The sequence below is a fragment of the Microcaecilia unicolor genome, chromosome 1 (genome assembly GCF_901765095.1).
Source record: "Microcaecilia unicolor chromosome 1, aMicUni1.1, whole genome shotgun sequence".
Lineage (NCBI taxonomy): Eukaryota > Metazoa > Chordata > Amphibia > Gymnophiona > Siphonopidae > Microcaecilia > Microcaecilia unicolor.
This window is the reverse complement of record NC_044031.1, coordinates 314,691,104-314,717,338: the sequence shown is the minus strand read 5'-3', so window position 1 is coordinate 314,717,338 and position 26,235 is coordinate 314,691,104. Positions and strand designations below refer to the sequence as shown.

The window sequence follows — 26,235 nt, the reverse complement described above, 5'->3', positions numbered from 1 at the left end:
GGAAGCACTGTCCTCCTTGAGGGTCCCTCTGTTTCAGTACCAGTCATGCTCATCTGCAACTATATCAAAAGGTCAATCCCCCTCCCCCCACTTAAAAAAAGAAAAAAAGTCAGTATAAAAGATGCCTAAAGAAACATCTATAAAATGAAATTTCTTTATTATTTAAAGGGTACAATACAGAGTTCAGTATAGGCTGCACCTGCAACTGAGCATTATTTCAGTGAGTCAAGCCAGAAATGCGGCTCACTTGAAAGCTCTATACATCGTGAATTACTCTCCAGGTGCAGCTTACACTGAACCCTCTATTGTACCCTTTAAATAATAAAGAAATGTCATTTTATACATTTTTCTTTAGGCATCTTTTATACTGCCTTTTTTCTTTTTCTTCTTTTTTTTTGGGGGGGGGGGATTGATTTTTTTGATATAGTATAAAATATTTGTCTCTCCTTTGGGATTTTAGTTATTGGTTAATTCTCATCTGCAAAGCAGCTTGACAAGTGCCTCTCACACATCTTTTTCTGAACCCCCCAAAGTAGGCTTTTATATCTGAGTCTTTCTTCTGAACCAAGATCTTCAAATGATCTCTAAAAGTTCACAAAAAGTCATTAGGTGACAGATGGAAGCTGATTACACTGGAGCCTTTTAAAGCAGTGATTCTTAAACTTTTCCTGGGGGACCACCAGCTAGTCAGGTTTTCAGGATATCCCTAAAGAATTTTCATCCCCCGTATTGCCCCACTGGGAAATTACGGTTTCACATGACAATCATCGCACCAATAGTGCTGAAATTCTTATGCATTATAAAGCAATTGAATCAATAGAACATATAAAACCACTTATCTCAAGCTGACGTGTTATTGGTGTCACATATCCTTGTCATATTCTCCCAGCTGCAATTTCACTAACATCACTCTTGTCATATGATGGATTCTTCACTAGTGATCTGAAACCTTGACAACCTTTCACACGTTCTTCAAATTGAAATAATTTATTTCATCACCACCTTCAAAACTGACCAGATGATCTCATAAAAGTCCAAAATCCCATCTATGTCAGAGTGCTCTGATAGACTTTTAATCGTCCATTGGGAAAATAAATTCACCTCTTATTGTTCTTATATCTTCAATCTTAATGAAAAAGTTCCAAGCTCATACTGGCAAGGAATCCAAACTGCTAAAATGTAAAACGCTGTGAATTTCTTCATTCAAAACTCCATTATCTTGGTCAACATGGACCATGTTTCACTAACTGCTTTGTCAGGAGACCAAACTGCAAAAAATCACATTAGTGTTAGAAAAACCTCATTCCTTACCTTTTTCTACAATATTCTTACTATACTAGGTTTAAAATACTCATACCAACTGCTACTTCCAGAGAAGAGCGAGCCTCTCCTGCTGTAGTGCCTTCTTCTCAAAAAACGCCTACACTTACGCTGTAAAAATCGCTTTGATTTTAAACCACCCTTTCCACAAGGGTGGAGTTATCTTGTAAGTAATACGCTCCAGTATCCCATGTGTATATAGACATCATCACAGGGAACATTCACAGTGTAACCACTGCACGTATTGTAAATATGCTATGGTAACAAACAGGGGTCCATTTACAAAGGCATGCTGAAAAATGGCTTGCGGTAGTGTAGGCGCGGGTTTTGGGTGCACGCCAATCCATTTTTCAGTGCGTCTGTAAAAAGAAGCCTCTTTTTTCCCAAAAAGGGACATGTGGCAAAATCAAAATTGTCACGCATCCATTTTGGGTCTGAGGCCTTACCGCCAGCCATAGACCTAGCGGTAAAGAATTTGGGCGGTAATGACCTGCATGTGTCTACTATGCGTGCCAGAAAAGAAAAAATATTTTGCGGGTGTGCGGCAAAACTGAAATTACTGCAAGGGCCACATGGTAAACGGGTGGTAACTCCAATTTGGCGCGCATAGGCGATTATGCAGCTTAGTAAAAGGGGCCCAAAATTTGGGTGGTTACACTGAACAGATATTTTTGGTTGAATTTTATCACGGACTGTAATTCTAAGCAAGTGGTACACGTAGTACAGTGTCCCTGTGGGATGTGGTATATAGGAGAAACACTGTCCAGCAAAGTAGGATTCGTAACTATTTTACCTCAGAATCATTTCAACTGTTAGTGCAAGCATTGTTGATTATTGTAAAATTATATATCTGGTTGTACAAAATACTTACTGAGATGGCTTAGAACTATCTAGAATATCGCAATTCGCCTTATATGTGGTTTAGGTAAATTTGATAGAGTTTCAATCTGCTAAGAGAAGCTCCACTAGTTGCCGATAGAGGCTAGAGTTTTTTTTTATAAACTTTGTTATCTGGTTCATAAGATATTGGAGGGTTTAGCACCAAGTTGTATGTTTTCCTTGATTACTACACGTTTTTCAAAACATGATGCTCGAGGCAGATTTAATATATCTGTTCCTTCCTTTAAAGGATTGCGTTTTAAGAAATACTTTACAGTTTTATTCTCTTACCAGTCATCTCACATCTGGAATCATTTACCAATTTTGCTGAAATGTCTATCTAATTATTTACTTTTTCGTAAAATGTTGAAGGTGAACTTATTTAGAAGATATGTACTTTCTAATTAGTTATTGAGTTGTAAATGTATGTTCATTTTTGCTGGATATTGTAAGATCCCAGTTTGGTCAACTGGTTTTATTCTATATTGTAATCCACTCCAAACCTAATTAAAGTGTTGGGAGGAGTATAACATTAACATTAGGGAAGGGACGTAGGACGACCAAACCAGGCAGGACTCCAGAGGTAGATAGGTAAAAGTCTTTATTACCAAAGAACAGATGCAATGGACTCAACATGGTCCTGTGTTTCGGCAATAATATGCCTGCTTCAGGAGTCTGAGTATCTGTTTAACTTCTTAACGTATTTTACAGAAAAGGCAGTGTGTTTTTTCTAGCGAAAAAGGTGCTGGTACTCAAATGCCAGGCCACCCTTCAGGTATGGAGTGATCATTGAGGGACTCACCCCACAATAGCCAGGCCCCCTGCAACCAGTCACAGAATTTATGACAAGGCAGAATTGGTGTGTAGAGCCTGAGCTCTTTCATTAAAACTTGGGGACCATAGGTCAATTTTAGCAGACAATGGAAAAGGTACCGCTACTCAGTACCCCCCCCCCCCAAGTACCCCCTCAAAAAAAGCCCTAAGAAAAGGTACAGCACAAACCACTGTTATAGAGGTCAATTCAAGTCACCACATGTAGTTTGTATTGTACCAACAGCTAATGCAGGGGTTCTCAACTCAGTCCTCAGGACACACCAAGCCAATATGGATTTCAAGATATCCATAATGAATATGCACGAGATAAATTTGCATACACTGCCTCCATTGTATGCAAATCGAGAAGGCCAGCCCTCACCACGATGAACACCGGTTCCTGCTTCCCGCAGAGGAGCAGCCGGAGGGAGCGACGGATGTGACAATGGGTATCCTGAAAACTTGACTGGCTTGGTGTGTCTTGAGGACTAGGTTGAAAACCTCTGCCTTAGCAATAAGCTGTCAGTACAATACAAACTGAATGTAAACATGCATACATGGTGGTGGGGGCAAAACAGTATGTTTTATTAGTACCTACCCTTCTTTGTTTCATTCCAATTTGATTCTGGGAGACATATTTAAGCCACCTTTAAAGATCCATACACTGTAGGTGCTATTATGTTGTTATTTCTGCAAAATAAAAGAGGAAAGTTGGTAAAATTATTTAGATGTTTAGAATGTTAAAGGAGTAAGTATACCCCAAAAAGAGAAAGATACAGTTTAGAGGTTTCCATATTAAAAATCAGATTTGGCACTAATCCAAGAATCACAGCTCAGGAAAAATCACAAATGGTTATTTCTAGCTTGTTCTATGGAGATATAGACATAAGGAGAAGGGATTCTAGAATCAGCTCAGCTTACACCTTTGTCAAGGTGAATTAAATTCAGGTTCAGAAGGTATTTCTCTATCCCTGACTAGACACTCCCCTATGCTTGGGGTTACTCGGTCAAACTCAAATCTAGAAATGTTTGAAAAGTATATTGTCGTCTGCTGTACTGTAAGTTAGTCACTGTTTGATGTGGTGTTTATTAAGTAAAAGCCATTTACACATTTGCTATGATTAAATATTTCTTTAGCAAAGGTGGCAACCATTTTTATTTTTTATGTGTGTCCTCTTTTTTGTCTCTGAAAATATGGTAACAGTATCTAGGACACTCCTCTGACCTCCTGACCTCTCCAACTCCCCACCACTTCTAAAGGCAGGGAGGGGACTTAGTTATGTTCTGTGAGGGAAAGAAGGAGGAGGATCAGAAGGCAGAGGGTTGGTGATGTTCCAGGAGTTGGGAATTGGTCGGATTCCTTTATATGGGCCCTGGCTGAATACTGGCCAGGACGCACATAAAACCCGGTGCTCGGTAGCCCCAGATATTCAGTTCCAAGGCTTGGACATGGTCCAGCATTGTACATTTGGAGCAACACTGACTGTTGCAGCCAGTGTTTAAAAAAACTCTGACCACCATGGGCTGAATATTAACAGAAAATAGTTTTTATGTTTACAGGTTTCAAAATCGGCTACCAGTTAGTGGTCCTGCAACACAGACATTTTTTTTTAAAACCCTCTGAGAACAATTTCTTTGAGAAACAGAAGTCACACTAGAGAAAAAAGTTCAATATATGCCCGTCATCTGAAAAACCTCAGGCATAGGGAAAGTCCATGGAATCAAATAATAGGCCTTGGACCATGACAGGAATGAGTTAATAATATACTCACCTTAGCAGGGCTCTAAGGTGAAAGGAAAAAGGAAGTTTGTCTTCTTTTTTTGTACATTGGAGTGTTGAAGCGGGGTTCAAGGGAAGAACCTGCAGCAGATATGATGTTTGTTTCAGCTAACTGGTTAGGATATTTATTTTATTGCATTTTATCTGTATTTGTAATTCCTGATGCTTATATCAGTATTTCTTTACTATTGCACTCTCATCTAGAATCTCAATTTGAGGGAGTTGGCCGGTGTTATGTTACAAAAGATTTAACAGCTGTACACGATGGTGACTATCCCAGTGTAAGGGATTAGGGCCCAGATGCACTAAACCTTAACGACCCTTTAACGAAGAAATTTTCAACCATAGCATGCATTAAAGGCCATTTTCCGACGACGCTAGCAGCTAACGAAAACGGAATGCAAACGAGTAACTACCATTGAAATGTGGACAATTCGGGATGCACTAACCATACCGACGATTCCACCGAATCATTTACCATGATAAATTTAACGTGAGGTCAGAGCTGTCGTTAAGGCCTGAGCTGTCATCTCCCTGCTTCCCCCTGCAGCATAAAAATCCAAGCTGGCATGTTTAAAAACAAAAGTGAGATAAAAAACACAAACACGTGGCTCCCCGCTTCCCTCTGCATAAAATAGAAAATGAAAACAAAATCAAAAAAGGATCGGGAGGGGGCAAAGGCGCTCGTCAGGAGCTTCCTGTATGGACGGCCTTGCCCCCCCCCCCCCCCCCCCCGAGGTCCCCGCTGCTCCCCGCTTCCCCCTGTATTAAATAAAAAATCAAAACAAAAATCAAAAGTATTCAGGCCTCAGGCTGCAGAATCCATATTACTGTAGATCAGGAAAAGATGGTTCAGCCCTATCCAGCAAGGGTGAGACAGCAGGAAAAGACCCCTCCAGTATAAACTTTGTTGTTTCTGATTTTACTTGTTTTGGAGTGCTTTGGGTCCTTGTGATCTGTTCATCTGCTGACTGGAATTTTGTAAGATGGAAATAAGAAAATAAAAATTAAAAATTTTGGATGTACTCTAGAAGTTGTTGTTTAGTTTTGCAATGTGATGGATGCCTCTCCTCAAGACCCTTCACTGGCTCCCTATCCGTTTTCGCATCCTGTTCAAACTTCTTCTACTAACCTATAAATGTACTCACTCTGCTGCTCCCCAGTATCTCTCCACACTCGTCCTTCCCTACACCCCTTCCCGTACACTCCGCTCCATGGATAAATCCTTCTTATCTGTTCCCTTCTCCACTACTGCCAACTCCAGACTTCGCGCCTTCTGTCTCGCTGCACCCTACGCCTGGAATAAACTTCCTGAGCCCCTACGTCTTGCCCCATCCTTGGCCACCTGTAAATCTAGACTGAAAGCCCACCTCTTTAACATTGCTTTTGACTCGTAACCACTTGTAACCACTCGCCTCCACCTACCCTCCTCTCTTCCTTCCCGTTCACATTAATTGATTTGATTTGCTTACTTTATTTATTTTTTGTCTATTAGATTGTAAGCTCTTTGAGCAGGGATTGTCTTTCTTCTATGTTTGTGCAGCGCTGCGTATGCCTTGTAGCGCTATAGAAATGCTAAATAGTAGTAGTAGTAGTAATGCCTGTTCTGATGTGTGCATGTGATAATCTTTGAATAACTGCCTATTCTTAAGGCTATGATTTCTGAATATGTGGCATCATTAAATGACAAACTTTTAAATGCCCAGGTGGGTATATATGCTAATCTCAACTTTGTTAAATGTTTCAGACATATCCATCTATTTGCTCCCATGATATAACTGAATTCTATTAATCTGTCTCACTGTATTTTCAAATGTAAGCCACATTGAACCTGACTTTGCTTGGGATAATATGTGATATAAATGTTGGGGGGTTTTTTTAATCTTGTACCCTCCACCTTTTAAGACACTGCCTAACCCACTGGATAGTGATGGCACAAGGAAAGCAAGTTTGGACCAGTGAAGACTAACTCAAAATAACCTGTTCCTTAGCTGGGCCTCTGTGGTTATGTTCCACCAATAAGTTAAATGAGTAATTGGCTTTCTTGAAAGGATTTTATAAACTTTGGATGCATGACTAGGGACACAAACATGCACTTATTTATTCAATATCACAATTCCTCATGTACAGCCACAAAACAACCTTTTAGGATGGACAGTGTTCACAATGAGCTCCTTTTATTATTGACCAGATAAAGATAAGAGTTTTCAGTTTTGGCACAGTATTAAGTCATCACAAGAACATAATATAAGAAAACCAATGGACTTCATTAGGGGTTTATGGCCCATTTAGTTACGTTTAAACAAAAGAGACCTGCATGAAACAAAATATTTATTTTTATTTTAACTTATAAAACCACTTGCCCCTGAAACATGTTCCAAACGGAATAATCCATTTGTATATCTAAAAGATAAACTTCTACCAAACAGATGAAGATGTGATTCCATGTGCCTCATTTAATTTCAATATATTCCATCATCTTTATAACACCAGGCTTCCCAAGGCTGATTATAACAACAGTTAAGATGAACCCATCAGGAAACAGGTTATTCTCACTGAAGTTTGGCCATATGTATTGTTTACAACAATGTAGAAAAATGAGCACAAAATACAGCATTTATAATTGTTATTTCTACCAGACAATAATTTTTGAACCTGTTTTAGTGATATTCAATTGTTATTTCATGATATTTATATCTACACTAGTAATGAAGGCCCGTTTCAGGGAGAAATGAAACGGGCGCTAGCAAGGTCCTCCGCTCCCCCCCCCCCCGACATAGGCCCCGCCCATCCCCGGTACGTGGATGTTGCCCCCCCCCCCCTGCAAAATCGGCAACCCCCCTCTAATACCCTCCCCTCCTGTAACCGGAGTCCCAGCCGTAGAAGTGAAAGGCAAGGTAGTTCGGAGATTCTGGTGCCTTAATCCGTTGTGTTCGCTATGAGCTGTGCCCTGATTGGCTGGTCCCGCCCTTGAGGGCGGGAGCAGCCAATCAGGGCACAGAGCTCATAGCAAACACAACGGAAGGCAGCAGAATATCTGAAGTACGTTGTCCTTCAGTTCTGCGGCTGGGACTCCAGTAAGAGGAGGGGAGGGTAGTAGAGGGGGGTTGGCGATTTTGCAGGGGGGGGCCGACGTGCACGTACGGGGGATGGGCGGAGCGTATGTCGGGGAGCAGAGGGTCGTTGGGCGGGTGGAGGCATGGGAGTGGTTTGGCGTTTTTGGAGGGGGGGTGATGTGCACGGCCATATGTGAGGGGGGGTGTATTTTTGGGGGGGGGGCAACGCGTGCCTCGTTTAAAGACAGATGAAGCAATGGGCTTCAGTAGCTTAGTGTAGTTGTGTTCATTATGTCCCGCCCCCGACGTCATAACGTTTTGACGTGAGGGCGGGGCACAGTTAGATGGTTTGTAAAAGTGGTTACAGAGCTTCGAACTTACGAACTCTGAAGCCACAAAGTTTAGAACGTTGAGGTTGCTTTTTATGTGCAGATGGGGCATGGCTGAGGGTGGGTCTATGAGTAAGTATGAGAGTGAGTGGTCCACATAGCCTAGCCTACACAGAGTACAGGAGTTCAGTACTTCACTGCCATGGAGTGAGCTTCAGAACGTTTGAGGGGGGATTTTATTTATATAGATATGGGAAACTTTCAAATAAATGAAAAAGCTGTCCAGTAAGTTAAAAAAATATATATTTTCTCCTCCACCTTTTAAGGCACTGCCTATCCAAATGAAACAGCTTTTAGACTTGTTACAGATGGGCCACGCATAGACAGTCCCTTATTTCTAATAATCTTCTGCTATTGTTTCAATAATGTTTGCTACTGTTTTGGGTGTACTAAAATCGCAGCAAGCTCCGCATACTGGCTTCAGCTCATGCAATGGACTAGATAGACTCACTTTCAGGCTTTTTTTCAAAAGAGAAGGATGCCCATCTTTCGACACAAATCAGAAGATGGGCGTCCTTCTCCCAGGGTCGCCCAAATCAGCATAATTGAAAGCCGATTTTGGGCATCCCCAACTGCTTTCTGTCGCGGGGACGACCAAAGTTCCCGGGGGAGTGTTGGAGGCGTAGCGAAGGCGGGACTGGGGCGTGCCTAACACATGGGTGTCCTCGATCTATAATCGAAAAAAAAGGGCGTTCCTGACGAGCACTTGGACGACTTTACTTGGTCCTTTTTTTGTTACGACCAAGCCATGAAAAGGTGCCTGAACTGACCAGATGACCACCGGAGGGAATCGAGGATCACCTCCCCTTACTCCCCCAGTGGTCACTAACCCCCTCCCACCCTCAAAAAAACATCTTAAAAAAATCTTTTTTGCCAGCCTCAAATGTCATACTCAGGTCCATTGCAGCAGTTTGCAGGTCCCTGGAGCAGTTTTAGTGGGTGCAGTGCATTTTAGGCAGGCAGACCCAGGCCCACCCCCCCCCCCCCCCCACACACACCTGTTACACTTGTGGTGGTAAATATGAGCCCTCCAAAACTCACCAGAAACCCACTGTACTCACATGTAGGAGCCCCCCTTCCCCCGTAAGGGCTATGGTAGTGGTGTACAGTTGTGGGTAGTGGATTTTGGGGGGGGGGGGGTTGGGGGGCTCAGCATACAAGGTAAGGGAGCTATGTACCTAGGAGCAATTTCTGAAGTCCACTGCAGTGCCCCCTAGGGTGCCCAGTTGGTGTCCTGGCATGTCAGGGGGACCAGTGCACTACAAATGCTGGCTCCTCCCATGACCAAAGGGCTTGCATTTGGTCGTTTCTGAGATGTACGTCCTTAGTTTCCATTATCGCCGAAAATCAGAAATGACCAAGTCTAAGGACGACCATCTCTAGGGATGACCTAAATGTCAAGATTTGGGCGTCCCCAACCGTATTATCGAAATGAAAGATGGTCACCCATCTTGTTTCGAAAATACGGGTTTCCCCGCCCCTTCACTGGAACGTCCTGCGAGGACGTCCTCAGGAAAACTTGGGCGCCCCTTTCAATTATGCCTCTCCACATCTTCTGTTTTATCCAACCTCCTTGCCCATCATCATACCACAAGGAGCAAAAGAATGTTGTGAGGTGACGGGGGTTGCTTGGGCCTCTCCATTTCCCTGGATAACTTCACCAGCACACCCCTATTCTTAAGAAGGAGGGAAGAAGAGGGAAAGACTTCCTGGAGTATAAAAAAGCAGCAGGAAGCCACTGATCTAGAAAGAAGAGTGGATACAGTGGATTTCCCCTTGACCTGGGCAAGGAGGTCAGGTAGCCATAAGAAACTGCATCTGTGACCACATCCGAGTTGAACTTGAACTTGAGTTCAGTCCAGCTGTACCAGGGGAGAAAGAAGAAAGGAAGAGAGACTTTAGTTGAAGAGAGAGTCAAAGAGTAACTTAAAGGACTGTAATGCGATATTTATTACTCTACCATTATTTGAATTCTTGTGTACAATCGCTTAAGTAAATTGTTGGAAGTGAAGGGATGGAGTGTGTGGATTTGGTGTCAATGACCTCTCAGTATTTACTGGTCCCAACCTGGACCTCTGAGTTCCCTCCCTGAAGTTGTGCCCCTAGTGTGCCACACAGCAAAAAATAATAGCATCTGTGATGATCCCCAGGCTGGCAAGGATTAAATATACAAACTTTAACTTTTTACAAACTAACTTTTTTTTGTGATCTAGCAGTTTCTTCCTGCTTCTTTGGGCTTCATCTTAATCTAAACTGGTCTCTGCTGGGCTCTGGCACTATGATTCTTCATTTGCATTTCCCAGGGGGGGGGGGGAATTCCCTTTTCTAACCCCTGCTTAGCCCCAGCCATTATAGTGAATGAACTTGGACAGAAGCCAGACATTGTAACTCTCTTGAGCCTGTCATGTATGCATCCCAAGTCTGGTCAGTAGGACCACTGTTGAGTCTTCCTGCTCTCCTGGGTTTGTGAGCACTGTCTCCACAGACAACCCCCCCCCCCCCCCCAACCTGGTCAGCTTGGGGAGCAGACAGTCTGAGCTGACATTTGAAGCCCTCTGCTTGGTATAACACAACACTATCACTGAGGTAGCAGACAGGCAAAGAAATGTATAAAAACTTAATGCAGCTTTAGAAAAGGGAAGAGAAAGTCTGCAAAACTATGTGACGGCATCCAGAAATAAGGCACCTATTCTGGTGCTGAAAATATGTCAAGCTCTGGAGATAAAGAGGATGTGGGTATGAAAGCTTCCAGGAATCAAGATGGAGGTTGCAAAAATACAGGAAGAGCATCATGAGGTTTTATCAAGAATGGAGAAACTGTCTGTGGCACCTAAAATAGAAATTGAAAACCCACACCCCGTTGGAGTATATGCAACATTGAAAGACAGGCTTGAAGAAAAGAACTAGATCAGCTAATAAGAACCAGTGAGGACTTAAGATCTGCCATGCAGGGTCAGGCCAAATGTCCATTGGGAACAGCATCCTGTCTCTATTAGTGGAAACCTGAGTCACAAATATTGGAAAGATGCCAAAATGTACACTTCTTTGTTGCACACCTTCACAGATAAATGGTTTTTTTCATGATTAATAATGGATATTGCACTTTTCTTCCAGGAACTTGTCTAAAACCCCTTTTAAACCAAGCAACGCTAACTGCTTTGACCACATCTCCCAACAACAAATTCCAGCTTAATTATGTCTTGAGTGACTAATACTTTATCCAAATTGATGTAAATGTGCAACCTATTAGTTTCATGGAGTGTCTCCTACTCTTAGACCAGTGTTTACAAAGGCACGCTATAGGCGCATTAGCGTTTTTAACGCGCCTTAAACGCTAACACGCTTCAAACACTTACACACCTATAGGAATGTATTGGCACGTTAGCTTTTAACGTGCCTCAACTTTAAAGGCACATTAAAAATGCTAACGCACCTTAGTAAACATACCCCTTAGAGTAGCCAGACCCCAGTGAACCCCCTTTTTTAGTGGCAGATTCATGGATCTACAGAATGATTTTAATTCAGTTTGAGTTCTGGAGGGGCAGGAGGAAGACACAGTCTCCAATGGCCTTGTTTAGAGATAACTTTCTGGAACAATTCTCTTCACTCTACCTATTCTATCTCTGGAATTCATGGCATAGTTTTATCTACCCCCTCCCTCCCCCATTGCATATGTATTCACAATTATTTCCTTTGCTGATATGTGTGGGATTATGGTTTTTTCTTGTAGCTTGTTAGCCATATTGAACTCGAATTTATGCGGGAAAATGTGGGGTATAAAAGTCATAAATAAATCAATGAGCAGTGTCCAAGACTCTGTCAAGGGGTTGCAAGCCATCAGGATCTTTATGTGCCTCTTGTGTCCCAGTTCTGCACCTTATCTGTAGTAGCAAACCTAATACACAATCTGCTTCACTACATTTCTCTCAATCTTTTCACCATTCACATAATTAAATCCACTTACATTCTGTGGTGGATTAAAATTTTAATTTACTGGAGAAGATGTCTTAAAAACAAATTCATTCTGTGACTTCACAATTACTGACAAACTCAAAACTACTAAAGGTTACTTATTTTCTTAATCTTAAATCCTCTCAGATGATTGGTTAAACCCCTCCCAGAGCTTTCTACAGTTTGGAGGGGGGGTTTCTGGAATCCAGAAGGGATAAATCTCTTTCCTCTCTTTCACTGTCACTCAGCTTAGGGCAAACTCCTTTCTCTGGATCCTTAATTAATTGGAAGCTAACACTGTGATACTAGCCTAGCTCCTTACCCATCTACACTTCCCCTTCCTGCACCACTATCAGGCTTATTTTCGAAAGAGAAGGGCATCCATCTTTCGACACAAATTGGGAGATGAGCGTCCTTCTCCCAGGGTCGCCCAAATCGGCATAATTGAAAGCCGATTTTGGGCGTCCTCAACTGCTTCCCATCACGGGGATGACCAAAGTTCACGGGGGCGTGTTGGAAGCATAGCAAAGGCGGGACTGGGGCGTGCTTAACTCAGGTCCATCGCAGCAGTATGCAGGTCCCTGGGAAGGGAGATATGTGTGTGTCAGCGGAGGCATAGCGAAGGCGTGGATGTCCTGAACTGCCCCCTCCCCCCACAGGGACGACCAAATTTCAAGGAAGTGGAGTGGCCTAGTAGTTAGAGCACTGGTTTTGCAATCCAGAGGTGGCCAGTTCAAATCCCACTGCTGCTACTTGTGATCCAAAATCCAAATAAATAAAGGAGGTGTCAGAGGCATAGCAGGCATAGACATCTTTCTCATAGAAACATTCACATTTTGAACATCCTCAACTGCCATTACAGGAACAGAGGCATAGCGAAGGACGTCCTTCACCCATACTCTAAAAAAAAAAAAAAAAAAAAAAAAAAAAAAAGACATCCCCCGACAAGCACTTGGACTTTTTCACCTGGACTTGTATTTTTCTAAGGTTCTAGATGGCAATTTATTTAAGGTTGTAGACGACTATTATACACGCAGCTTGTCTGCATGTATGACGCCGTCTTTGGCATGCGCAGAGCAGCCACGCAAAATGCTTGGCTGCTCTGCACTGGCTTCCCCTCCTTAGGAAGGAAATCATGTGCAAATGAGCTAACAGTGAGCAGCTCATTTGCATGCGATTTCCTTTATGCATGCCCGTTCCTTTCCGAATTGCTAAGGGATCTGTAAGGGAATGGCTTTTTCCGTTCAGTTAGTGCATCAGTTAGTCCACTGCAGTGTCCCCTAGGATGCCCGGTTGGTGTCCTGGCATGTCAGGGGGACCAGTGCACTACAAATGCTGGCTCCTCCCATGACCAAATGAGTTGGATTTGGTCGTTTTTGAGATGGGCGTCCTCGGTTTCCATTATGACCGAAAACAGGGGACGACCATCTCTAAGGTCGACCTAAATGTTGAGATTTGGGCGTCCACAACTGTATTATCGAAATGAAAGATGGCTGCCCATCTTGTTTCGATAATACGGGTTTCCCTGCCCCTTCGCGGGGACGTCCTGCGAGAACGACCTCAGGAAAACTTGGGCACCACGTTCGATTATGCCCCTCCACAACACATTGAACTTCTCACGTTCAATATACCCTACACTAAGAGTCAACATGTTACTACTCTCAGCTCTTGCTTTGAAACCACAAAACCTATCAACTTCTTAGGTTCACTAAAGACACAGGATTTATGCTCACAGGCAATAAAACATAAACATAGAAAACGTAGACAACCTCAGAGCCTGCACCCTAGGCCACAGTGCCAGAAATTCCTGGCGATGCTTCTGGGTGCTCTTTGAAATTATCAGGAAATATTCTGATCTTGGAGCTTAAGAACATCTGATCTATGTGACGGAAAAACAAGTTTTGAACAATGTTCCTGTCTGGTTCCAAGGCAAACGTCACAAGCAAGGTATTTCTCTGAGTCACAATTTCTACTGATAAGTCCAAAAACTCAGTCAGATTAAGTCCAGATACAGATGTTCCATGCAGGGCCTCTCCTTCCTTAGACCTTGGTAGGAACAAATACTGAGCTCTCACAATTGGTGGCAGTTTTTCAGAAGGTATTAACAAAACTTAGTTCAAATATTTCCTCACTATATCAACCGGTGTTACTAGCTGTGATTTAGGAAAGTTTAAAAACCTTGTGGTATTTTCCTTGCCATAAAGATCTTCTCCCCAATATTCTGGCAGCATTTTTTAAAAATGCTGACTGCCGATGGCTAAATTAGCCCCCAATATTCAGTGCTGGGTCAGTTTTTGAGCTGTTCTAAATAAAGCCGCTTAGCTATGCAGGTGCCAGCACTGAATACTGCTGGCACCCACATAACCCGGGACTCCTCCCCAGTGCCACCCCTGACCTGCCGCTTTTTGGTTGGGCGGTCTGTATGGATATTCAGTGGCACTCTCCTGCCCACTTCAATCACTTTGAAAATCAGCCAGCTATTCTTTAACCAAGGTATTGCACACTTCTTGGAGTTCTGAGACCCTGGATTCCAGAGCAGGCACTTTAAGACCTTGCTGACTTGCCACTTGAACCTGGATATTCAGTGTTCCATTCGTATTAATTATTTCTGAAGACAAATTGTTAACCACTCTAGACAAGGAAGAGTATAAAGTTTCCAAGGCATCCCAAAGTGAGTCTAAAGTCACTTAATTCGGCTTCACAAGCACAGCCACTGCATCCAAAGAAGTTCCTTCCCTCGGGACTGAGGGGTATTCACCGTTTGACGATTCTGTACTCCCAGCTCTTCCCTTCTCATGTTGTTAATTCAGAAGGTACAGCGAAGGTACAGCGAAGGGCGACGAAAATGATAGTGGGGATGGGACGACTTTCCTACGAAGAGAGGCTGAGAAGGCTAGGGCTTTTCAGCTTGGAGAAGAGACGGCTGAGGGGAGATATGATAGAAGTGTATAAAATAATGAGTGGAATGGATCGGGTGGATGTGAAGCGACTGTTCACGCTATCCAAAAATACTAGGACTAGAGGGCATGAGTTGAAGCTACAGTGTGGTAAATTTAAAACGAATCGGAGAAAATGTTTCTTCACCCAACGTGTAATTAGACTCTGGAATTCGTTGCCGGAGAACGTGGTACGGGCGGTTAGCTTGACGGAGTTTAAAAAGGGGTTAGATAGATTCCTAAAGGACAAGTCCATAGACCGCTATTAAATGGACTTGGAAAAATTCCGCATTTTTAGGTATAACTTGTCTGGAATGTTTTTACGTTTGGGGAGCGTGCCAGGTGCCCTTGACCTGGATTGGCCACTGTCGGTGACAGGATGCTGGGCTAGATGGACCTTTGGTCTTTCCCAGTATGGCACTACTTATGTACTTATGTAAGGAGTATTCCAGAGCTGGGAGATCCTCCATGAGAAGCTTGGACCCAACAACAGCTCCAGAGTGTTCACTACTCAAACAGCATTGGCCAAACTTCCAGGTTGTGGCGGAGCCAAAGCAGGTGCAGAGCTCAAAGAAACCCCATCTATACTGCTGCCTGCAGAGTCCTCCTGCGGCAAAGCTAAAGAGGAGATTGGAAACCCCTAAGAGTGGGCTGCCTCATAAGTGGGGTTGAGGCCAGAGCTGGAGGCTGCCGCCGAACCTACCCCTTCTCTTCCCCATCACAAAGCATCAGGGATGCTAACAAGACAAGCCTACACAAGTGAGAGATAGACCACCCGCTCAAGACATCATCTTGAATCCTCCTCTTAGTGTAAGGTATAGTGTTAGATCTGGCTGAGATGTATCCCTAATGTATATATCCACCCTGTTTCGTTATTTATTTTTCCTTTCATCTTTTCTTTTTTATGTTTTTGGATCAGTTTATTCTTTTTAATGTGGGTAATGATTGATTGATACATCTTTGTTTCTTTCCCTGGATGACAGTGATTTGTGTTCCCTGACTTTATGTATCTGATTTTTTAAAAATTGCATTGTATAACTGAAAGTTATTAAATAAAAAGTTTTTTTTTAAAAAGAACTTCTCACGTTCAGCAGATCCACTTTGATTCATTCACCCCCAGACTTAGCTCTGGACTTCTAAACTCATTACACTTGCAGGTCTATAGGCTCTCTCATACACAGCCTCGGCCTGGCTTGTCTTGCCTCACAGGTGGCCTTATCCTCTATCCTTCTCTTGATTTCTTAGTGAATCTAAGACAATATCCATCCTAGTTCCAATGGTGCAGGCCTTAACCAGCACCTCACTCCCACTGATACTGAAGCTTTCTCTTGCAGAAAAGGAAGGGAAGTGTCCCACTTCACTTTTGGATAACCCTCTGTTCCCTTCAGGTACCCCTCTTTTTCCTTTACTCTGAGACCAGGGTGCTACTCTAGTCCCCAGTACTCACAAGGCCTGAGACTGTGTGCTGTTGCTCTGTTTCTTTCTGGTGGCAGAAAAAGAAAGAAAAGACCTTTTTTCCCGCTAAAACTCTCACTTGTATGACCTCTGAGACCAACACCTTCCCTGGTTTCTCCTGTCAGGGAATCCAACTAGAAAATTCCTGGACACATCTTAAGCTATACTGCTACTTGGACCTGTACAACAATGATCTCCTAGGCCAGTGGTTCTCCACCCATTCAGATTCTCATGATATCCACAATGAATATGCATGACATAGATTTACATACCAAGGAGGCAGTGCAAGCATACCTATCTAATGCATACAGATTGTGGATCTCCTGAACACCTGACAGGCTGGTGTGCCCCAAGGACTGGGTTGAGAAGTATTATACTCGGCTAGGGCAGTTGGTGACATCGGGTCACATTAGCATTATTTGAAAAGATAAACAACTATTGCCTTATTTCCCTGTTGCAGCTACTCCTGATTTCATAGGCCTCTATGTGCAACCTAGATCCTTATCCTGGTTGGTGACTTCTAATGTGGAACCTTGTATCACATAGCTATAGTTTGGATTCCTCTTTCCCAAGTACATACATCACTTTGCACTTGTTTATATTAAACATCATCTGCCATTTGGATGCCCAGTCTCGTAAGGTCTTCTTGTAATTTTTCACAGTCCTCTTGCAATCTAACAACTTAGAATAATGTTTTGTTATCAGCAAATTGAATTACCTCACTAGTTATTCCCATCTCTAGATAATTTATAAATATGTTTAAAAGCCGTGGTCCCAGCATAGACCCCTAGGGAACTCCACTATCTACCATTCTCCATTAAGAATACTGACCATTTAACCCTATTCTCTTTTTTCTAACCAGTTTTTTAAATCTTTGTATTTATTGAAAAAGTTTCATAATTAATCCACAACAGGACATCACCACCTATCGCATGACTTTCTAATTTCCTCAGGAGTCTCTCATGAGGAACTTTATCAAAAGCTTTCTGAAAATACACTAGATATACTACATCAACTCACCTTTATCCACATGTCTATTCACCCCTTCAAAGAAATGAAGATTGGTGAGGCAGGATTTCTCTTGACTAAATCCTTGTTGGCTTTGTCTCATTAATCCATGCTTATGTATATGCTCTGCAATTTTGTTCTTTATAATAGTCTCTATCATTTTGCCTGGCACCAAAGTCAGGCTCACTGGTTTATAGTTTCCCAGATCACCTCTGAAACCCTTTTTAAAAATTGACGTTGCATAGGCCACCCTCCAATATTCTGGTATCATGCTTGATTTTAAAGATAAATTGCATATTACTAACAATAGCTTTGCAAGCTTATTTTTCAATTCTATCAGTACTCTGAAATGTATACCATCTTGTCCAGGTGATATGCTACCCTTGTTCAGGCCTCTAAGACTTGTAGCTTCTAAGTCTTATATCCTGACGTATAACCTCAGTACACCAGTTCACACCTGAAGACTCTATCTCTCTGAGAGTCCTTTATTTGACTAACACAATGTTTACTCACAGTCAACTGTAGATCAGAGGTTCTGCCCCAATGGCAAAGAGTCTCCGTGATTCTGAAAACACCATTAGCTCAGAGCTGGTTGAATGGAGTACAATATCTTTTTTAGTAAGATATATTCAAGGTAAAAACTAAGTACTCTAACAGAGGGTAACGCAGGAAAGGGTTCTGTACTGTCTAACAAATGGAGTCTACCTCAGACTAAAGGGAACGGAAAAGGGCACACTCTGACCCAGTGAGCAGGGGGAAAACCACCAATGGGAACAGAGCCTGCCAACTAGCAACAGCATAACCAATCATATAACAGTTCTATGCAGACAGGCTAGTGAAGTCGCATTGCCTGATAACTACACCCCCCACAATGCAACGCTCATGTGACTCTGCAGTGAGAATGACAGAAAAAGTGTCACACCCACCCCAGAGCCACATTACAATCAGGGAAAGGCTGTCAGAGGACAGAACAACCCTTTCTGGGTGGGTCCCTTCTTTTTCTACCCTTCTTTATACTGCTGCTCTCCTAAGAGCGATGGTAAAATCTCCTTCAATTTGTCAGGAACTTATTTCAAGATCCGATTAGTTTAGTTCTGCTCTGGATATTAATGAGTCAATATTCAAATGGCATGTTTAGAGTGTTTTTAAAATGTCAGCTGCAGCGTTTAAATCTATTCTCTATATTCAATACACTATCTGGATTGTAAACAGCAATAAAAATATACGGAGAGCACTGACCACCACCGATTCTGTGAACAATAATGATATTCAGCCACTGTCCATATAGCTGCATGGTTTAAGCTAGGGCAGCCTTTGTTTATAAACAATAAAATTACAGAACACGTAGACAAACAAGATTTAATGGGACAGGGTCAGCACGGGTGCAGCCAAGGGAAGTCTTTCCTCACCAATTTGCTTAATTTCTTTGAAGGTGTGAATAAACATGTGGATAAAAGTGAGCCGCTTGATATAGTGTATCTAGATTTTCAGAAAGCTTTTGATAAAGTTCCTCACGAGAGACCCCTGAGAAAATTAAAGAGAGTCATGAGATAGGAGGCAAAGTTCTGGTGTGGATTAGGAATTGGTTATTGGACAGAAAACAGAGGGTAGGGTTAAATGGTCATTTCTCTCAATGGAGGAGAGTGAACAGTGGACTGCTATACTGGGATCGGTACTGTTTAACATATTTATAAATGTTATGGAAATCAGAACGACGAGTGAGGTGATCAAATTTGTAGATAATACAAAACTATTCAAGGTTGTTAAAGCACATGCGTACTGTGAAAGCAGGAAGACCTTAGGGAAATTGGAAGACTGGGCATACAAATGGCAGATGAAATTTAATGTGGACAAATGCAAGGTGATGCACATTGGAAAGAATAATCCAAATCATAGTTACCTGATTCTTAGGTCCACCTTGGGGGTAAGCACTCAAGAAAAAGATCTGCCAGATTTCTACTCTTCATAAAGGCAAATTTTGGCACTTGATAAAATCATGGGTGAATTTTCAATATGTCCCAATATTTAAAAATATTTGCCAGATTCATAGCTTGAGATCAATATGGTAAAACACACATTACATTATTTCCAGACTATATGGTCAACTTTCACAAGTGCTACTCCCTATGTGTGTGCGCTTAGCTCTTCTATGGGTTCTTTGAATGACTTTAGGGGATAATTACAATGCACAAAACTTTCAGCCATTTATTGAGCATGTTCATTAAAATCCTCTTGAGTTGAACACAATCTCTTAATCTGGAGGAATTGACCTACCTGTATACTGTCTCTTAATCTCTTGGGGTGATAACTATGATAGTGAAGCAAAGTATTGTGGTCAGTCAACCTCCTATATACTGAAGTATAAAATTGTCCCTGTTCATACTTAATAGAAATATCCAAAAAAAATGTGTAATCCTATTGTCCTTTATGGTCCCAGAGGTCAGATGTCAGCTTTGGCTTTGGTCTGGTTCTGAGTTCCTTTCTTTTGGTCCCGAGCCCACTTCTTAGGGGCAGTGGGTTTTGTAGCACAATAATACAACACAAAAGGGTGGTTTGGCAAAAGGTATTTTATCTAGAAATAGGCTTACAGCACTTAGGGGGTCTTTTAATAAAGATTAGCTCAAGTTATCTGCAGCAGGGCCCATAGGAATAAAATGGCACCTGCTGCAGATAACTCGAGTTAACCTTTAGTAAAAGACCCCCTTAGAACAGAAAGATAATTCAGCAGTGCTTCTGTATGTCTCAGGATCTGAATGATGTCTGATTCTGTGTATGTCTCTGTCAGAGAATGAGAGTGCTGCAGATAGAAGGGGTGTGTGTCTGTCTGTCTTTTCTCTTTGTCCCTCTCTAGGTTTAAATAACTGAATTCTTTTCCAACTGTACCAGCCTATGATATAATTTGGTTAGTTTTACCAAGGAGGTATGAATTCCTGTGAAGGTACAGTTTACTGAGACAGTGGATTATTTCTATTATTTTTCCTGAGCATTGGTTCTGGTTTGTTTTATTGCTCGGAAGCACAGGTGTTCTGTCTTACACTGACATTCCCAGGGATCAGACTAGGAGGGGAGAGGGGAATGTCAGAGCTGCTCTCCCAGAGGTCTTTGGCTGACACAGAGTAGGCCGTGAAGCCTCAGTTAGGCTAATGCTGACACCTATGTGAAGAAAATGTGATGTGAGGGTCACTTTGATTCAAATACTCCCAAAAAATGGCTGACTCCTGATCTCCTGGCCAAATCAAAAATACATCGTCAATGAGTCTTCTCCAGGAAAAAACAGAATCATATACAAAACATTGTTCAAATTGTGCCGTATAGAAACAGGCAATGGTTGGAGCCAACATGGTCCCCATTGCTATCCTTTTAATTTTCAGGAAATACTTATCCTGAAATAAAAAATAACTATTTTCCACTACTAATTTCGCCATACTATTCATAAGCTATATCTGGGGGTCTGATCATTTTGCCTGCAATGAATATTGCATTGGATGAGGACATTATACAGTATTGCTTAAATTAAACATTGTGCGAACATCATTGCTGAGGATCAGAATAACAGGAGTCATTTGAAAATGGGTTGACACTGATGCCTCTTTTTGAAACAGATAAGTACACATATTTTGATGAACTTTATAAGTAGTAAAAATTATTCAGCAAATTTGGTGAAATGATGGTGGGATCTTACCTCTCCATTGCTGGAAAGGTTGGAATTTCTGAGCACTAATATAATTCTATAAAAATATTCATTATACCTATTTAGTTTTGATTATTGATTATTTTTTAAATAAGTTCCCATCAGATTATATATTTGAATTGTGCTGACATTGTGTTTATCCTATGTTATTTGAACGTTCTAATGAGGTGTATTTTCAAAGCACTTAGTTACATGGAGGGGCATTTTCGATAGTGTGTCGGACTTTGAATGTTTTGCGCTAAAAGTACCAAATCCGAATAAGAAATATACCCATTTTCAAAAAAAGAAACTTTTTTTAATACTGTTTCAAACAAGGTTTTGTGCTTTGTGCATTTATCTTTTTAGGCCATTTTCGGGGAGGGGGAGGGGAAACACACGTTAAAAATGCACAAAATCAAGTCATTGGAATGTAGGAGGGGCCAGCATTTTTAGCAGACGGCTCCTCCAGACATCCCAGGAGAGCAATGGGGCACCCTAGGGGGAACTGCTATGGACTTCATCTAAATGCTCCCAGGTACACATCTCACCGTTGCTCCCTTATCTTGTTTGCTGAGCCTTCCAAAACCCACCAAAAACCCCACTTCCCTCAACTGAATACCACTACAATAGCCATTATGGGTGAAGGGAGCACCTATATGTGGGTACAGTGGGTTTCTGGGGAGTTTTAGAGGGCTCATAGTTTCCACCACAAGTATAAGGAAGAAGGAGGTATGGGTCTGGGTCCACCTGTCTAGAGTGCACTGCCCCCACCAGTACACTTCTCCAGGGACCTGCATTCTAAGCTAATGGACTGGCTACAACATCTGAGGCTGTCATAGAGGCTGGTGAGTACTCTTTATTCACATTTGTGGGGGTGGGGGTAGGTCATCACTGAATCCCCCCAGTGGTCTAGAAAAACAGGTCTAGACCAAAACATTGAAGTTTTCACTCTAGATGTTTTGGTTTTGTTCCATTATGGCTGTTAGGCCTTCGAAACACCCCAACACACCCCCTTCTGATTTGGACGCACTGCTGACAAAATGCATAGACAGACGTCTGCAAAACAGATTTTGAAAATACCGATTGAACATTTTGAGAAGAAATCCATCCAAATGGTGCTTTATGGCACGAGGGTGGGCCAGGGAGGAAAGGAGGGAAGTCCGGAGACGCGATCAGCTGTTGTTGCTGGTGCAGCGCCTTCACATGGAGGTGAGAGGCGCTGTGAGGGCCCAGTGGCAGAAGGAGGGGGGCAGGTGGAGGGGGGAGCGGCAGCGATGACCTTAGGGGGGGCGGCGGGGGAGCAGTCATTTCAAGGAAGGAAGGAAGGGAGGGGGCCAGGGCTGCGTAAAGTTCTGATTTCAATGCAGGGGGGAAGGGGGAGCTGCGGCAGCGACCTCGGGGGGGGGGGGGGGCAAGGCCATCCATAAAGGACATCCAATAAAGGATGCTCCTGACAAGCACTTGGTCATTTTTGCCCCCTCCCGATTTTTTTTTTTTTACATTTTGTAAGTTTTCCAAGCCCGCCCAGCCCCAACGAGAGGTACAGACCTCTCGTTAGATTTCCCAGCGTTTTCCAGCGTTAGGGCAAGCGGAAAAGCTTAGTGCATCTCATTTCATTAGGGTTTCTACACAATTTGCTCATCTGCATTCCGTTTGCGTTAGCTGCTACCATCGTCGGAAAAAAGTATTTAGTGCATGCCAGGGTTTAGTACTTGCTCGTTAATGGCTCGTAAAATTTAGTGCATCTGGCCCTAGGTCTGATCACAGACGAGCTTTTTACTGCTCCTCAGACCTTGCATGAAAATCGGAGCATTAAAAAACCCTGCACTAAGTTATCTGGTCTTATTCATTCAGTATCTATATACTGCTTAGACCTTAGGCGACCTTTTACTAAGGTGCGACAAAAATGGGCTGCGCTAGTGTAGGCTTGTGTTTTAGGCACGTGCAGATCCATTTTTCAGCGTGCCTGTAAAAAAGGCCTTTTAAAAATTTTTGCCGAAAATGGACATGCATCAAAATAAAAATTGGCGCATGTCCATTTTGGGTCTGAGACCTTACCGCCAGCCATTGACTTAGCGGTAAGGTCTCACGCGTTAACCGTGCGGTAATCATCTATGCATGTAGAATGATGATTACTGCCCAGTTTCAGCCGCGCATCAGAAAATAAAAATTATTTTCCGATGTGCGTAGCGGACACACGTAAATAATGAAATTACCACCTGGGCCTCATGGTAGCCGGCTGGTAACTCCAAACTGACGCATGTTGGGCGTGCATAGGTGCCTACGTGGCTTAGTAAAAAGGCCCCTAAGTTTCATTTTTATAGATACTTGGTCTGTCCCTAGCAGGCTCACAGTCTAAGTAGTACATTGCATTATTGTTGTACCTGGGGCAACGGAGGGTTAAGTGACTTGCCCAGAGTCACACAAAGCTGCAGAGGGAATTGAACCTGGTCCCCCAGGATCTGAACCCACTGCCGACCATCAGGCAGCAGTGGGAATTGAACCCAGTTCCCCAGGTCTGCAACCTGCTACACTAACCATAAAGCCACTCCTCCACTCCACTGTACATGTCTCTGCATCTGTGCTGAACTGCTGATATCAAAAGACCGGTGATATCGATTGCAAGGAATTTGGTACAGTAAACTTGAAAACTAGAAAGTAGTACCGGAGACATCGTTTGTAAGGATTTCGGTACAATCAGCTTGACAACCTACTAAGACCTATTGCAATTTGACCCCTGAGGCAGGCGCGGTTGAGCGCCGAAACACGGCCTGTGTCGGGTCTTTTATTAAAGATTGTACCATTGCTCCAGTTCTTGAAGCCCTTTTGTGCTGCTATAAAATACTACAAAAGAAACAAACAATCTCACATTTCTTGTACATCATGTTTCAAAGAAATTTACAAAATAAGAACCATACAAACCTCACAGCTCTTCTGAGGCTATGTCCTCAATGACTTTAGTATCTCTTTCACATTTTCTTTTCTTTTTATTTTGTTTAATTCATTTTGCGCATACATTTTGAAGCTAATTGATTAAAAAGATTTTGAGAATGAAATGGAAAATAAACAAGTGAGAAAAAATTGTTAAATCGAGGAGGGTTTTTGTTTGATGATAAAATTGTTTCAAGCAGAATTCTGTGTTCATGCTGGCGCATTTCATCATCTGCTTTTCCTGTTTTCTACTATTTTTCTCAGACTTTAAGAAGCATGAGAGTTCTCCAGAGGGTTTTTTGATTGCAGTTAATTTATTTTTTAGCCACTATTCCATCCTTATTTTGCTACACATTGAACCATCTCTTACCACTCTGGGCTACTGGGTAGATAAAGAACTATTTGCGGGAATAAACTTTTTTTTTAGGGATTTTTTAAAATGGAATATAGTTCAGACACACAGTTCAGAAATAACAGAATAAGAGTTACAGACCCCTGCAGTGTAATATGATCCATCAATTGATAACCAGGTAGGGGACTGTACTCAGGCTAGAATGAGCTGCAGGAGCAGATATTCAAATTGCTGACTTCCACCGGTACCTAAAATATCATATATTGACTATGATTTACAGACATAAATAATCTCAAACTAAGCTGAAAATGAGGAATGCATACTGGAATGGCCTGTATATGAAGTAAGAAAACTTCAGGAATGCATGTAACAGGAAGAGCAGACTCTCAACCCTAACTAAAAGGGGTAAAAATGTACATTGGGTCCTGGATCTAGAATGATTTAGTAATGGGATAACAGCAGAAGAGACTTTACACCCTTATCTTCCTAACCGGATGCCTGTTGAAGAGAGAAAGAAGAGAAAAGTGGTTTGCTTGTTAGACTTACAGAGAACTGGGAAGGCTGATGCAGAAAGCCATGGTGAGCAGAAGCATGCAGTTATCATGAGTTTATGTGCAGCACATTACTGAGCACGCAATGCAGAAAGGGATCAGCACAGAAGTTAACTTGCCTACTACATTCAGGCACACAATATATTAAAATGAATGGAATGAGGCAATTAGATATTCCACCACAACGGAAAGAATTAAGCAGGTAATTTTAGCTTGTACACAATGCAAGAAATTCACAGCCAGGTCTGAGGTAGCCTAGAAGGGTTAGTCGAGAGGATTTAATGCCAGTCTTTGGGATTTACTGCCACAATTTTTGTCTGCAACCATAGTAAGAACCTGTAACTGTACATGACAGTTCAGGAGCTATTAGCTCTGTGTGCGTGTCTGAAGAAAATGAAAGAGCCAGCACACATCTGCGCATAAACCAGAATGTTGCTCAGTGTATAAATATCAGCCTTGCAAAAATTTTATGTGGAAGAATTTTTTATGAGGCTAATATCTATGCACATAACAGCATGTCAGTTTATGCGCAGGTGTGTGTTGACACTTTCATTTTCTTTGGACATATGCACAGTGATGCCGTCCTTACCGCAGATCCTTTCCACGCATGTGTCTGGCTTTCTCTGATTAGCACACAAGTTCTGCATGCTTTGAACGTGCATCTCATTAACTTGCTGCATCACCCATTTCACGGTCGAAGCCATGCACTCAGTCATCAGTGCACAGCTCTGCCGCACGGTTTTCTGTATCAATCCCTGAAAATGCTCTGAGTTTAACTCACAGAGAGCTAGCGCTATAGAATGGGAGAGAGGCTGCATCAAGTTTAACCGATACCAATACAGGAAAAACTGCAGGTGGATCTCTTTCCAAAGATTGCTTTTGCTAGGGAGGGGTTGGCAAACAAATCCTTAATGTGTACCGATTGCATTGACTGTGATTTTTGGATTGTTTTCCATTTTCGGTGTGGATTGCACCAGACATAAATAAACCATTTGCCAAGTTATTCATCTGCATCAAAAATCCTAGTAAACTATTCTGTTTTTGGAAGAACTTCAAGCTGGTGTATGGTAGGATGTTGTTCTGCTGGGACTCAGCAAGAAGACTATGTCCACAAGCCAAAGGCCTTGAAGGACTTTTCTCTCCC

At 42.3% G+C, this 26,235-nt stretch overlaps 1 long non-coding RNA gene across 1 annotated transcript in view; it reads right to left on the bottom strand.

Annotated features, from left to right (window-relative positions):
- Positions 1-1,076: 1,076 nt before the first annotated feature.
- Positions 1,077-26,235, bottom strand: part of LOC115460236 — a 54,971-nt gene continuing 29,812 nt past the window's right edge. Inside the window, exons 2-3 of the long non-coding RNA XR_003940426.1 lie at positions 3,611-3,702; positions 1,077-1,268 (exon numbers count right to left, since the gene is read on the bottom strand). This is a non-coding gene — a long non-coding RNA (uncharacterized LOC115460236). The remainder of the gene's footprint in view (positions 1,269-3,610; positions 3,703-26,235) is intronic.